Below are 11,983 nucleotides of genomic sequence, written 5' to 3'. Positions count from 1 at the left end.
GAGGTGAATAAGAATTAAAATATTTTTGTTTTCAATTTATTTATTTAGTTAAACTGAATTTATAATTAATTAATTAAAAGGAATTTAAAGTTCTAATTATTAAATTTTGAAAATTGAAGAGAGAGAAGAAGAAAAGAATTTTCGAAAATTAAGAGGAGAAGAGAGTTAGTTAGATGGTTTTGAAAAAGATGAGAGAGAAGATAGAGAGATATTTTCGAAAATCAAGGAAGAGAGGAGTTAGTTAGGAAGTTTGAAAAAGAAGAGAGAGAAGAAGGAGATATTATTTTCGAAAATTAAGGAAGGGAAGAGTCAGTTAGGAAGTTTTGAAAAAGAGGAGAGAGAAGATAAGTAATTAATTAAAAAGATTTTAAATTTAAAAATAAAATAGAAGATAAGATAAGAAAAGATTTGAAATTAAAAATTGAAATTAGAAAAAGATAAGATAGAAATTTAAAATATTTGAAAAAGATTGAATTTTAAAATTGGAATTTAGAAAATATAAGAAAAAAATAAAAAGATAAGATTTTGAAATTTAATTTTAAAAAAGATTTAATTTTAAAATTTAAAATTTGAAAAAGATAAGATAAAATTTTTGAATTTTGAAAAAGATATGATAAAATTTTGGAAAAGATAAGATTTTTGAAAAAGATATGATTTTTATTTTTGAAAATTTTTTATTTTTTGAAAACTTGACAACTAAGATATGATAAGATAAAAAATTTAAAATCAAAATCTGAATTTTATTGATAAAAATTCGAAAATTAATGTTTAGAGTTAGTTAGAAAAGATATTTTTTATTTTTGAATTTATGATGAAAGGGAAAAACAAGTAAAGGACAACAAACTTAAAATTTTTAGATCTAGTGCAACCAAATTTTTGAAAATTTTGAGGAAAACACAATGGGACACCAAATTTAAAAATTTTAAGATCAAAACACACAAGACTCAAGAACACTTTGAATGCTAACAAGAACACAAAGAAGAACACTCAAAGAACACAAAGAACACAACAAGAACACCAAACTTAAAAATTTTAGAGAACCAAAATACAATTTTCGAAAATTAAAGAAAACTAACAAGAAAAATTATTTTTGAAAAATTTTTAGAAAAAAGGCTTGAAGAAAATGAAAAATAACCAAGAACATGAACAAAAAGACTTGAATAGAAAGATTAAGATGAATGCCAAAAGAAAAATATTTTTTAAAAAAATTTTAGGCAGAAAGACTCAAAGAAACATAGTTACCTAATTCATAAGGCAACACTCTAACCAATTGAACACAAAAGAAAATAAAAATATTTTTGAAATACCTTTTAGAGTTTTCGAAAAAAATAGAAAAGAACAAAATAAAATAAAAGACTCAACACTAACACAAACAAAGACTTGAATCATGAAGAAAAACTAAACAAAGAAAAGAAAAATATTTTTTGAAAAAGTTTTTAGAATTTTTCAAAAAAAATAAGAAGAAAATAAAATATAAAAGACTTAATTAAAATAATGTAAAATAAACTTACCTGATCTAAGGAGCAAGGCAATCCTTCAATTTGTCCAAACTCAACAATCCCCGGCATCGGCGCCAAAAACTTTGTGTGCGTGTATGCAAAACCCCACACTTTTCGTACAGCAACAGTACCAGCAAGTGCACTGGGTCATCCAAGTAATACCTGAGCGAGTCAGGGTCAATCCCATGAGGATTGTGGCTTGAAGCAAGCTTATGGTTGCCTTGTAGGTCTTAGTCAGGCATAATCAGAAGGTGTTAGATTAAATTAGCTATTAAGAAGTTAGCTATTAGGAATTATATGCTGGGAATAGAGTTGAGAGTTGGAGTTGCTTTGTCTTTATGAAGTAACTCTGGTACTAATATCTTCTTTGCTTGTGAATGATCTTATTCTATGGTAGGCTGCAAGTGATCAAAGCCACGCCAATGGTCCTTGATCTCCTTTGCCATAGAATGAACGCCAGGGCCCTTGGTCATTCAATCCAATGGAGGGTGAAGCTCTTAGCACGTCATTTTCCTGGCGATCCTACTCAAAACACCACAGACAAGGTCGAATCTTCCGGATCAGGGAACGCTACTTCTTGGATTCTAGACTGTACCATGGAGACCTTAATCTCCTCGGAGATCGGCTAAACTGATGTCTCGAGAAGTCCCCAACGAAATTGTAGATTAATCGTCTAAGAGATGTAAATCCATAGTTGTTGGCTCGTGCTTTTCTTCCACGTACTCACACAAACCCAAGTAGACGTGGGTGTTTGTCAGGAATGTTCGTCTTAATGTGATGAACAGAGCCAATTTGTCAAATTGTCCTGTTCATCACGATGAAGATTGGGATATACACCTTAGAGATAGATCAAACACGGATCGAAGAAGAAGAAATAATACTTTTATTAATTCATAGGACTCAGCAGGGCTCCTCTCCTCAACCTAGGAGGTTTAGAAACTCATACTGAGGTAAAAACAATAATGAAAATGAAAATAGTGAACAAATGACTAGTATAGGATAAAATAGTCTATTTAGTGCTAAAATCCATTATGGGGCCCACTTAGTGAGTGTTTGGGCTGAGCTTGATGATATCCACGTGCATGAGGATCCATGGGCATGGAATGCCAGCTAGGGGGATCTTCTCTGGACGCTGGGCTCTGCTCTTTGGACGTTGGACGCCTAGAAGGGAGCAGGAAGCTGGCATTGAATGCCAGTTTTGAGCCTTCTATTCCGAAGCAAAGTATAGACTATTATATATTGCTGGAAAGCTCTAGAAGTCAGCTTTCCATAGCCGTGGAGAGCGCTCCATTTGAACTTCTGTAGCTCTAGAATAGCTCTTCTGAATGCAAGCAGGTCAGATCTGGACAGCATCTGTAGTGCTTTCTCTGTCTCTGAATCAGACTTCTACTCCAGCTCCTCAATTTCAGCCAGAAAATACCTGAAATTGCCCAAAAATATAAAACTCATAGCAGAATACATAAATATGAATTTAACACTAAAACCTATAAAAACTCAATAAAAAATAAATAAAAACTACTAAAAAACTATATGAAAATGATATCAAAAAGCATATAAAATATCCGCTCATTATCTATCAACCTAAATCAATCACCTCCTCAATCCAACTCCACCCCCAATTTCTATCATGCCCAGAAAAGAAAACACCCTATTGTTTAGGCCCCCGATTGCTCTTATATTGGCTCCACCTGCATTTGGACTATTTACTCCACCACTTGGTCCTCCAGCATCAGGTCTCAAACCTTGTGTTCCAACCAAACAGAATGTGAACTCGAAGACAACAGCTGCTAATGTCCCCCATCAACAAAGTGTTATTTCTGTTGAGACCATGGCTGCAGTGAATTCTTGGATTGCAGTAAGATTTTTCAAGTTCATTCTTACCCCTGGGTTTATACCTCCGTGCCAGACAAGATCTCTGATATGTTGCTGTTGACTTAGATGATATCAAACTGAACTCTTTTTGTTGTTACTTTGATGTTGGTGTTTACAAATTTAGGAAAACTTTGCTTTAATTAAGTGTATGTATGCATGTTTAGGTGATTTTAAAACACTACTAGACTGAGTTGGAAGATGTTTTGATTCAAAGCTACATGTTGGCCTTCTTTTTGTTGTTAAAGGGCTATATGTTGTCCATTTATCATGCTGAACAAGGACATGATTGGTTGTTTTCTGTAGTTGTTTTATATAAAGCATCTGTTTGGTTTGTTTATCCAATATTGTTCATTGAGAAATTTATGTAACTACATACTAAAATGCAACAAAGTAGTGACAAATCATTTTCATTGAATCAAAGTATTATCTCATCTCAAACAATATACATTCTCCGAAGTTAGTAATATAATTTAAAAGGTAGACATACACTTTACTCCAAATACCTTAAGCAACATACACTTTTTAAAACAACATAACTTTAAATCTAGTATCACATAAGGTTTCATGCTAGCCAAATGCCTTAAACAAATTTTGAGATTACAATTCCAAATACAAAAGCAATAACCATAGCTTTAACACTAACGCAGCTAGTACCACTATTGGCATTATAATTTCTAGCTTCAAATTCTACCCATTAACTCTACCCTTTAGTTCCCTGAGTTTTTCAGCATAAAAAACAACAGCATTAGGTATCTGATTTCGATATGGTTTCCAACCTTCCATAAAATAAGAATCTCTAGGTAACCATCAAATGATGCAACATAATCATCCAACCATGCAAAGTATTTGTAATGAGGTGTTGAACTTTGTACAATATACCCACAGTTAAGAAGATGTCACAAGGAGTTAAAATCAAAGAAACTTAAATTAAATTTGAGATTACCTTGAAGTGTGGACATCCATAAAATAACCTGTTAGGGTTTAGTTTTGTTGAAGAGAGAAATAGTATTGCATGCACCCCACAATGGCATCATGGAGCAATGAACATCTTCTTCTTCTTCTTCTTCAGTGCACCAACACTCCCTGCAAATACGCCAATAGTACTTCTGCCTTCCTCTTTAAAAGCTTCTCTTCTACTCCCACCAATGGAACTCGACGCATGCTCCTTACTGCTACTCATGCCTCTGGTTTTCTTATAAATGTGAAGGCTCGTTGATGGGATTTTATGGAAACACAACATTTGAGACGCAACTGAAGAGTTACTTCCCGTGCAAAGGACAACATTTTTAGAGTGAAGAAAGTGGACAACTGAGCCCCTGGCCATTTGAACTTGTCCAACTAGGCACTGAATAAACACGTCAGCAAGCTAATGTAATTGGTTATGCTTCAAACATGACAGCTCATCATTTTCCATCAAGCCTTGCCGAAAAATAACCCACAGGGACCACGTTGTGTGATGAAATTAGGGGACAGGGAATGAAGTGTATCATTTTTATTCTGAGGGGCCGCATTGTTATTCTTGAAATTGGAAAGGGATCGGTGGTGCACGAAATTGTGATCATCAACAATGGCACCAAAAAACCTTGGTAGCGCTCTCAAACGTGAATCACACTTTGTCAAAACTCCGCACAACTAACCAGCAAGTGCACTAGGTCATCCAAGTAATACCTTACGTGAGTAAGGGTCGATCCCACGGAGATTGTTGGTATGAAGCAAGCTATGGTCATCTTGTAAATCTCAGTTATAATGGTTTTCGAAAATAATAATAAATAAAACATAAAATAAAGATAGAGATACTTATGTAAATCATTGGTAGGAATTTTAGATAAGTGTATGGAGATGCTTTGTCCTTGTTGAATCTCTGCTTTCCTACTACCTTCCTTCAATCCTTCATACTCCTTTCCATGGCAAGCTATATGTAGGGCATCACCATTGTCAATGGCTACTTCCCATCCTCTCAGTGAAAATGGTCCCAATTCTCTTGTCACAGCACGGCTAATCATCTGTCGGTTCTCGATCATGTCGGAATAGAATCCATTGATTCTTTTGCGTCTGTCACTACGCCCAACAATCGCGAGTTTGAAGCTCGTCATAGTCATTTAATCCCTGAATCCTACTCAGAATATCACAGACAAGGTTTAGATTTTCTGGATTCTCAAGAATGGCCGCCAATAATTCTAGCTTATACCACGAAGATTCTGATTAAGGAATCGAAGAGATACACGCTCGGTCTAAGGTAGAACGGAAGTGGTTGTTAGTCACGCATTCATAGGTGAGAATGATGATGAGTGTCACTGATCATCACATTCATCATGTTGAAGTGCAACGAATATCTTAGAACAAGAATAAGCTGAATTGAATAGAAAATAGTAGTAATTGCATTGAAACTCGAGGTACAGTAGAGCTCCACACCCTTAATCTATGGTGTGTAGAAACTCCACCGTTGAAAATATATAAGTGACGGTCCAGGCATGGCCAAATGGCCAGCCCCCATAAACGTGATCAAAGGATCATAAGGTAATCCAATAATAATGCAAAGATGTCTAATACAATAGTAAAATGTCCTATTTATACTAGACTAGTTACTAGGGTTTACAGAAATAAGTCTAAATGCAGAAATCCACTTTCGGGGCCCACTTTGGTGTGTGCCTGGGTTGAGCTTGAGCTTTACACGTGCAGCGGCTTCTCTTGGAGTTAAACGCCAACTTGTAACGTGTTTTTGGCGTTTAACTCTGGTTTGTGACGTGTTTCTGGCGTTTTACACCAGAATGCAGCATGGAACTAGCATTGAACACCAGTTTGCGTCATCTAAACTCGATCAAAGTATAGACTATTATATATTGCTGGAAAGATCTGGATGTCTACTTTCTAACGCCGTTGAGAGCGCGCCATTTGGAATTCTGTAGCTCCAGAAAATATATTTCGAGTGCAGGGAGGTCAGAATCCAACAGCATCAGCAGTCCTTTGTCAGCCTGAATCAGATTTTTGCTCAGGTCCCTCAATTACAGCCAAAAAATACCTGAAATCACAAAAAAATACACAAACTCATAGTAAAGTCTAGAAATGTGAATTTTGCATAAAAACTAATGAAAACATCCCTAAAAGTAGCTAGATCATACTAAAAACTACCTAAAAACAATGCCAAAAAGCGTATAAATTATCCGCTCATCACAACACCAAACTTAAATTGTTGCTTGTCCCCAAGCAACTAAAAATCAAATAGGATAAAAGAAGAGAATATACTATAAATCCCAAAATTTCAATGTATATTAGTTTTAATTAGATGAGCGGGACTTGTAGCTTTTTGCTTCTGAACAGTTTTGGCATCTCACTTTATCCTTTGAAGTTTAGAATGATTGGCATCTATAGAAACTTAGAATTTCCGATAGTGTTATTAATTCTCCTAGTTAAGTATGTTGATTCTTGAACACAGCTACTTTTATGAGTCTTGGCCGTGGCCCTAAGCACTTTGTTTTCTAGTATTACCACCGGATACATAAATGCCACAGACACATGACTGGGTGAACCTTTTCAGATTGTGACTCAGCTTTGCTAAAGTCCCCGGTTAGAGGTGTCCAGAGTTCTTAAGCACACTCTTTTTGCTTTGGATCACAACTTTAACCATTCCGTCTCAAGCTTTCACTTGGACCTGCATGCCACAAGCACATGGTTAGGGACAGCTTGATTTAGCCGCTTAGGCCTGAATTTTATTTCCTTGGGCCCTCCTATCCATTGATGCTCAAATCCTTGGATCCTTTTTACCCTTGCCTTTTGGTTTTAAGGGCTATTGGCTTTTTCTGCTTGCTTTTTCTTTTATATATTTTTTTCGCCACTTTTTTTCTGCAAGCTTTTGTTTTTTTTTTCACTGCTTTTTCTTGCTTCAAGAATCAAATTTATGATTTTTTAGATTATCAATAACATTTCTCTTTTTCATCATTCTTTCAAGAGCCAACAATTTTAACATTCATAAACAACAAGATAAAAAATATGCACTGTTCAAGCATTCATTCAGAAAACAAAAAGTATTGTCACCACATCAATATAGTTAAACTAATTTCAAGGATGAATTTGAAACTCATGTACTTCTTGTTCTTTTGTATTAAAAACATGTTTCATTTTAGAAAGGTGAAGGATTCATGGAATTATTTATAGCCTTAAGACATAGATACTAGACACTAATGATCATGTAATAAAGACACAAACATAGACAAACATATAGCATAAAAATCGAAAAACAGAGAAATAAGAATAAGGAATGAGTTCACCTTAGTGATAGTGGCGCCTTCTCCTTGAAGGACCAATGATGTCCTTGAGCTCTTCTATGTCTCTTCCTTGCCTTTGTTGCTCCTCCCTCATTGCTCTATGATCTTCTCTAATCTCATGGAGAATGATGGAGTGCTCTTGGTATTCCACCCTTAGTTGGTCCATCTTATAACTCAAGTCTTCTAGAGAAGTGTTGAGTTGTTTTCAATAGTTGTTTGGAGGAAAATGCATCCCTTGAGGCATCTCATGGATTTCTTGATGATGAGTTTCCTCATGTGTCTCTTGAGATCCATGAATGGGCTCTCTTGTTTGCTCCATCCTCTTCTTAGTGATGGGCTTATCCTCTTCAATGAGAATGTCTCCTTCTATGATAACTCCAGCTGGGTAGCATAGATGGTAAATAAGATGAGGAAAAGCTAGCCTTGCCATGGTGGGGGACTTTTCGGCTATTTTGTAGAATTCAAGAGAGATGACTTCATGAACTTCTACTTCCTCTCTAATCATGATGCTGTGGATCATGATGGCCTGATCCACAATAACTTTGGACCGGTTACTAGTGGGGATGATGGAGCGTTGGATGAACTCTAACCATCCTCTAGCCACAGGCTTTAGGTCCAGTCTTCTTAATTGAACCGTCTTGCCTTTTGAGTTTCTTTTCCTTTGAGCTCCTTCCACACATATGTCCATAAGGACTTGGTCCAACCTTTGATCAAAGTTGACCCTTCTAGTGTAGGGGCGTGCATCTTCTTGCATCATAGGCAAGTTGAATGTCAACCTCACATTTTCCGTAATGAAATCTAAGTATTTCCCCCGAACCATTGTAAGATAATTCTTTGGATTTGGGTTCATACTTTGATCATGGTTCCTAGTGATCCATGCATTGGCATAGAACTCTTGAACCATTAGGATTCTGACTTGTTGAATGGGGTTGGTCAGAACTTCCCAACCTCTTCTTTGGATCTCATGTCGGATCTTCGGATACTCATTTTTCTTGAGCTTGAAAGGGACCTTAGGGATCACCTCCTTCTTGGCCACAACTTCATAGAAGTGGTCTTGATGGACCTTTGAGATGAATCTTTCCATCTCCCATGACTTGGAGTTGGAAGCTTTTGTCTTCCCTTTCCCTTTTCTAGAGATTTCTCCGGCCTTAGGTGCCATAAGTGGTTATGAAAAAACAAAAAAGCTATGCTTTTATCACACCAAACTTAGAATATTGCTCGTCCTCGAGCAAGAGAAGAAAGAAGAGAAGAAGAAGAAGAAAAAATGGAGGTGAGGGAGATAGGTGTGTATTCGGCCAAGGGGGAGAAGAGAGGGTTGTGTTGTGTGAAAATGAAAAAGGATAGAGGGGTTTATATAGTGGAGGGAGAGGGGTTAAGGTCCGGCCATATTGGGTGGGTTTGGGTGGGAAAGGGATTTTGAATTTGAAGGTAGGTGGGGTTTATGGGGAAGAGTGGATGGATGTGAGTGGTGAAGAGGTGATGGGGAAGAGAGATTGAGGTGATTGATGAAGGGCTTTTGGGGAAGAGTGTTATTGGATTGTGTGAAAAAGAGAGAAGGTAAATTGAGGTAGGTAGGGATCTTGTAGGATCCACAGATCCTGAGGTGTCAAGGATTATCATCCCTGCACCAATGAGGCATGTAAAATGCCCTCTGCATGAAATCCTGGCGTTTAACTCCAGATTGATGTTTGTTTCTGGCGTTAAACGCCAGCTCTAAGCTTGTTTTGGGCGTTCAACGCCAATCTACAGCATGTTTATGGTGTTAAACGCCAGCTCTCCTCAGGGTGTAATCCAGGCGTTTAAACTCCAGATTGTTGCATATTTCTGGTGTTCAATGCCAGATTCATGCTCTGTTCTGGCGTTGAACGCCAGCCAGATGCTCCTTACTGGCGTTCAAACGCAAGTAAGCTCTTCCTCCAGGGTGTGCTGTTTCTTCTGCAATTTTTTATTCTGTTTTTAATTTTAGTATTTATTTTGTGACTCCACATGATCATGAACCTAATAAAATATAAAAGAAAAAATAAAATAAAAATAAAATTAGATAAATAAAAATTTGGTTGCCTCCCAATAAGCGCTTCTTTAATGTCACTAGCTTGACAGTGTGCTCTCATGGAGCTTCACAGGGGATCAGGTCGATGTTGTGGACTCCCAACACCAAACTTAGAGTTTGAATGTGGGGGTTCAATACCAAACATAGAGTTTGGTTGTGGCCTTCCAACACCAAACTTAGAGTTTGATTGTGGGGGCTTTGTTTGACTCTTATTGAGAGAAGCTTTTCATGCTTCCTCTCCATGGTTGCAGAGGAATATCCTTGAGCTTTAAACACAAGGTAGTCCACATTCAATTGAAGGACTAGCTCTTCTCTGTCAACATCAATCACAGCTCCTGCTGTGGCTAGGAAGGGTCTTCCAAGGATGATGCATTCATCCTCCTCCTTCCTAGTGTCTAAGATTATGAAATCAGCAGGGATGTAAAGGCCTTTAACCTTTACCAACACGTTCTCTACCAATCCATAAGCTTGTTTTATTGACTTGTCTGCCATTTCTAATGAGATTCTTGCAGCTGGTACCTCAAAGATCCCCAGCATCTCCATTACAGAGAGTGGCATAAGATTTATACCTGACCCTAGGTCACACAGAGCCTTCTTAAAGGTCATGGTGCCTATGGTACAAGATATTAAGAATTTACCAGGATCTTGTTTCTTTTGAGGTAGAGTTTGCTGAACCCATGTATCTAGTTCACTAATGAGCAAGGGAGGTTCACCTTCCCAAGACTCATTACCAAACAACTTGGCATTCAGCTTCATGATGGCTCCTAGATATTGAGCAACTTACTCTTCAGTTACATCTTCGTCGTCTTCAGAGGAAGAATAGTTCTCAGAGCTCATGAATGGTAAAAGGAGGTTCAATAGAATCTCTATGGTCTCTAGGTGAGCCTCAGATTCCTTAGGTTCCTCAGTTTGGAACTCCTTTTTGTTCAGAGGATGTCCCGGGAGGTCTTCCTCACTAGGATTCACGTCCTTCTCTTCCTTTATGTATTCGGCCATATTGATAATATCAATGGCCTTGCACTCCCTTTTTGGATTCTCTTCTGTATTACTTGGGAGAGTATTAGGAGGGGTTTCAGTGATTTTCTTACTCAGCTGGCCCACTTGCGTCTCCAAATTTCTGATGGAAGACCTTGTTTCACTCATGAAAGTTAAAGTGGCCTTAGACAGATCAGAGACTATGTTTGCTAAGCTAGAGGGAATCTGCTCAGAATTCTCTGTCTGTTGCTGAGAAGATGATGGAAAAGGCTTGCTATTGCAAAGCCTGTTTCTTCCACCATTATTAAAGCCTTGTTGAGGCTTTTGTTGATCCTTCCATGAGGAATTTGGATGATTTCTCCATGAGGAATTATAGGTGTTCCCATAGGGTTCACCCATGTAATTCACCTCTGCCATTGCAGGGTTCTCAGGATCATAAGCTTCTTCTTCAGAAGATGCCTCTTTAGTACTGTTGGATGCATTTTGCCATCCATTCAGACTTTGAGAAATCATGTTGACTTGCTGAGTCAACATTTTGTTCTGAGCCAATATGGCATTCAGAGCATCAATTTCAAGAACTCCCTTCCTCTGAGGCGTCCCATTACTCACAGAATTCCTCTCGGAAGTGTACATGAATTGGTTATTTGCAACTATGTTAATGAGTTCTTGAGCTTCTACAGGCATTTTCTTTAGGTGAATGGATCCACCTGCAGAATGGTCCAGTGACATCTTAGAGAACTCAGATAGACCATAATAGAATATATCCAAAATGGTCCACTCTGAAAGCATGTTAGAAGGACACCTTTTGGTCATCTGCTTGTATCTTTCCCAAGCTTCATAGAAGGATTCACCATCTTTTTGTTTGAAGGTCTGAACATCCACTCTAAGCTTGCTCAGCTTTTGAGGAGGAAAGAACTTAGCCAAGAAGGCTGTGACCAGCTTATCCCAAGAGTTCATGCTATCTTTGGGTTGTGAGTCCAACCATGTTCTAGCTCTATCTTTTACAGTAAAAGGGAAAATCATGAGCCTGTGGACTTCAGGATCTACTCCATTAGTCTTAACAGTCTCACAGATCTGCAAGAATTCAGTTAAAAACTGATAGGGATCTTCTGATGGAAGTCCATGGAACTTGTAGTTCTGTTGCATTAGAGCAACTAGTTGAGGTTTCAGCTCAAAATTGTTTGCTCTAATGGCAGGGATAGAGATGCTTCTTCCATCAAATTTGGAAGTAAGTGTAGTATAATCACCAAGCATCCTCCTTGCATTATTATTTTCGGCTGCCATCTCCTCTTCCTTTTCGAAAATTTCTACAAGGTTGTCTTTGG

At 37.5% G+C, this 11,983-nt stretch overlaps 1 non-coding gene across 1 annotated transcript; it reads left to right on the top strand.

Moving 5' to 3' along the window:
* The first annotated feature begins 11,441 nt into the window (after positions 1-11,441).
* On the top strand, positions 11,442-11,549 carry LOC112704373 (small nucleolar RNA R71). The gene has a single exon (XR_003154999.1). It is a non-coding gene; the product is annotated as a small nucleolar RNA R71 (small nucleolar RNA).
* The last annotated feature ends 434 nt before the right edge of the window (positions 11,550-11,983 follow it).

The sequence above is a fragment of the Arachis hypogaea genome, chromosome 7, assembly GCF_003086295.3.
Source record: "Arachis hypogaea cultivar Tifrunner chromosome 7, arahy.Tifrunner.gnm2.J5K5, whole genome shotgun sequence".
Taxonomy (NCBI): Eukaryota; Viridiplantae; Streptophyta; class Magnoliopsida; order Fabales; family Fabaceae; genus Arachis; species Arachis hypogaea.
The sequence above is the reverse complement of the archived record's forward strand: the minus strand, read 5'-3'. Positions and strand labels throughout refer to the sequence as shown.